Below are 3,976 nucleotides of genomic sequence, written 5' to 3'. Positions count from 1 at the left end.
GAGAGGAACAACTTTCATGTTCAACACTTTTCCATTTGTATTTTGTAACTTGAAGAAATTTGAGGTGGATGTTTGGAAATTTTTTACATATCAAAATTTTTCTAAGTGTCAAGCCATATGTCTCAATGTTCCACCTTGCTTAACTTTTTATATGAGCTTCAAATGAGAAAAGTGTCTTCATAAAAGTTGTATCTATTTCAAAGACCTTAAAAATGGTCACCAATTTCATGTCATTTAGATTTTAAATAATAGAGTTATGCATTTTTTAATTTTGGAAAAATCACTTGATCAATGGTATAGGTCAAAAGTGGCCTATAATGTAACATCACATCACATGCTCAAAAAAGTTGAATTAGATCCCACTCCAAACATCAAAGATGAAGTAGACACATTGAATTTGATTGTGGAACTTGGAAATCTTTCATCTCATAAAAATTGAGTAAGTTATGGCCTTGGGAAGTTGACTTTCAAATTAGGGTTTAGACAAAATGACCTATAATGTTTCAACATAGAAAATGATTTTCCAAGCAAAAATAGCTCCAGGTATGTCATTTAGAGTAATTTTTCTCTTGGAATCATTTTCATATGGCGAAAATTGTAGGAGATAGGGTCTAGGGAGACCCAGTTTTGATCAGATGAATTCATCTGGCCAACCACCATCAACCAACTTGCTAACTTCCAATTCTCTTGACTTTATTGGTTCATGGTATATCATATATGCATAATATGATGAATTTTGAAGTGTCCCTTGATAATTTTGATCAATTGGTGAGATATCTTGTTGGAGAAGTTACCCAAAATACCCAGTCAAACTAGGGTTTCCAAGGCAAATCACCCTCAAACTCTTGAAGAAAACTTGATCAATATAACATGTAGAGAACATTGGGACTCATATATGATTCTTGTAACCATTCTTGAATCAATCCATGGTTGCGTTCTTTGTTCACGAGGGTCTTAAACCCTAGATGTGAACTTGATGAATCAATGGGATCATGCCCTTCCTACAAAAGAGTTAGGCAAATACAAAGACATATTTTTTATATTTTGGTTAGTAAAATGATAAAATACAAATATGATACAATCACAAAGTACTTGGTGATCTCTTCCAAAAAAAAGTCAATGAAAGGGGGGTAAGGAGGATGCCAAGGTATGATCCCAATGCTAATGCTTATGATGAAATTTCATGAGGGGTCTTAGGGTCAAAATTGGGGTCTTAGAATTTGCACACTTGAAAAATTCTCCAAAAATGGCAATTCAATACACATGCTTGCATGGGTGTGTGCAGGGCCATGAAGCAATCCAATTAGGTCCATAATCAACTGAAATGAGGTCTGCATGAATCTTGGATGGCAAGGAAAAGTTGTTTGAACATTTGAATCATGAATCTTGCCAATTGATACATGCCTGTTTAAGCCATGCGCAGACCCATCAAACTTTATCCAAAATGAGTGAATTATGACTCTTTGGAAAGCTTAGATCAAGAGGAACAACTCTTATGTTGAACACGTTTCCATTTGGAACTTGTATCATGGTAAATTTTGAGGTGGAAGTTTGGAAATTTCAGCATGTCAAAATATTTTCTAAGTGTCAAGTCACATATTCGATTATTCCACCTTGACTAACTTTTTATGTGAGCTCCAAATGAGAAAAATGTCTTCATCAAAGTTGTAGATCTTTCAAAAGACTTAAAAATGGTCAAAAATTTGACATCATTTGGATGTAGGATGAGTGAGGTATTCATTTTTGAAGTTGAGGAAAATCACTTGTTCAATGGTATTGGTCCAAAATGACCTATAATGTTTCCTCATATCACATGCTCATAAAAGTTTATTTAGCTCTCACTCCAAACATAAAAGTTGAAGTAGACACATTGAATTTGATTGTGCAACTTGTAAATATTTCATCTCATAAAAAATGAGCAAGTTATGGCATTGGGAATTTGACTTTCAAATTAGGGTTTAGACAGAATGACCTATAATGTTTCAATATAGAAAATGACTTTAAAAGCAAAATTAGCTCTAGACTTCAACATGAAAGTTGTTTGGAATGTAATTTAGAGTAACTTTGATATCTTGGAATCATTTTCATATGATAAAAGTTGTAGGAGATAGGTTCTAGGGAGACCCGGTTTTGATCAGATGAATCCATCTGGCCAACCACCATCAACCAACTTGCTAACTTGCAATACTCTTGACTTTTTAGGCTCATGGTAGATCATATATGCATAATATGATGAATTTTGAAGTGTCCCTTGAGAAATTTGATCAATTGGTGAAGAAGCTTGTTGAAGAAGTTACTCAAGATACCCAGATGAACTAGGGTTTCCAACGCAAACCAACTCTAAACTCTTGAAGAATGCTTGAACAAAATAACATGTAGAGATCATTGGGACTCATATATGATTCTTAGAGCCATTGTGGATCCTTCCTTTGTTGTTCTCTTAGCAGTGAGGGTCTTAAACCCTAGATGTGAACTTAATAGATCAAAAGTGATCATGCCCTACCTACAAAAGAGTTAAGCAAATGCAAAGACATGTTTTCGGTATTTTGGTTAGTAAAATGATAATATGCAAGTATGATACAATCACATGGTGCTTGGTGATCTCTCCCAAAAGAAAACCCAATGAAAGAGGGGTAAGGAGAATACCATGGTATGATCCCAATGTTAATGCATATGATGAGATTGCATGAGGGATCTTAGGGTCAAAATTGGGGTCTTACACTTACTAGTTTGAAGAATCTCATCCAGAATATCAGAACTACTGTTAAGCATTCTTACAGACTTAGTCATATTGTCAAGTTTTAAATTGAGTAATACAACTTCATCCTTCAGATCAGACATGATAGACAAATGCTCCACTTTTTCAGCTTGTAGTTGGCCAATGACTTTCTTTTGATCTTCTCCCAGTTGAAACACTTCTTCACTTCTGAGGCATAACTCCTTGTATGATTCAGCAAGTTCCTCAAAAGTGAGTTCTACATAGTTTGGTTCTTCATCAAAATCACAAATTCCAGTCAAGGCACTAACTTGTTTGGCAGATTCCACTTTAGGATCACTTTTAGAATCATATTTTGACCATGACATAGACATACCCTTCTTCTGCTTCTTGAGATAAATGGGGCACTCAGCTCTTATGTGCCTAAACCTTTCACATCCATGACATTGGATTCCTTTTCCTTGGTTAGTCTTTTCTTAAGTTTTGGGCCTTCTCCCAAAATCCTGATTTTTGTTAATGTGAATGACTTGTTCTTGACATTTGATCTTGTCTTTCAGTCCATCTTCTTCATCACTTTGTTAAATTGTCTTCAAAGTAACACAATAGCATTAGATATATTTTCATTTGTATCCAAGTCGCATTCATCTTCTATGTCTTCAACATCAAAAATAAAGGTTATGCTTTTCTTCTTTTCATATTATTCACTGATCCCTAATTCAAAGGTCTGAAGAGATCCCATAAGTTCATTAACTTTAATGTTGTTTATATCTGGGGCTTCTTCAATGGAAACTACCTTCATGTCAAATCTCTTTGGAAGAGATCTAAGAATTTTTCTGACCAACTTAGCTTCTGACATCTTCTCCCCCAGGGCACTTGAGGCATTGGCTATATCAATAATATTCATGTGAAAGTCATGAATGTTCTCATCCGCCTCCATTCTTAAGTTCTCAAACTTGGTGGTAAGAAGTTGGAGTCTTGAAATCTTCACCTTAGAGGTTCTTTCATGATCATCCTTCAAGAACTCTAGAGCATCTTTAGCAATAGTACAATTATTTATCAGCCAAAAGATCTTCTTGTCCATTCTATTGAACAGGGCATTCAATGCTTTGTAGTTCCCCTGAGCTAATTTATCATCTTCATCATCCCATTCTTCCTGAACCTTCAACACATCAGTTATCTTACCATCTTTATCTCTATCCATTGGTGGATCCCATCCCTTGACCACAGATTTCAAATCCTTGTTATCCATGGATTTAATAA

The sequence above is a fragment of the Lathyrus oleraceus genome, chromosome 3 (assembly GCF_024323335.1).
Source record: "Lathyrus oleraceus cultivar Zhongwan6 chromosome 3, CAAS_Psat_ZW6_1.0, whole genome shotgun sequence".
Taxonomy (NCBI): Eukaryota; Viridiplantae; Streptophyta; class Magnoliopsida; order Fabales; family Fabaceae; genus Lathyrus; species Lathyrus oleraceus.
The sequence above is the reverse complement of the archived record's forward strand: the minus strand, read 5'-3'. Positions refer to the sequence as shown.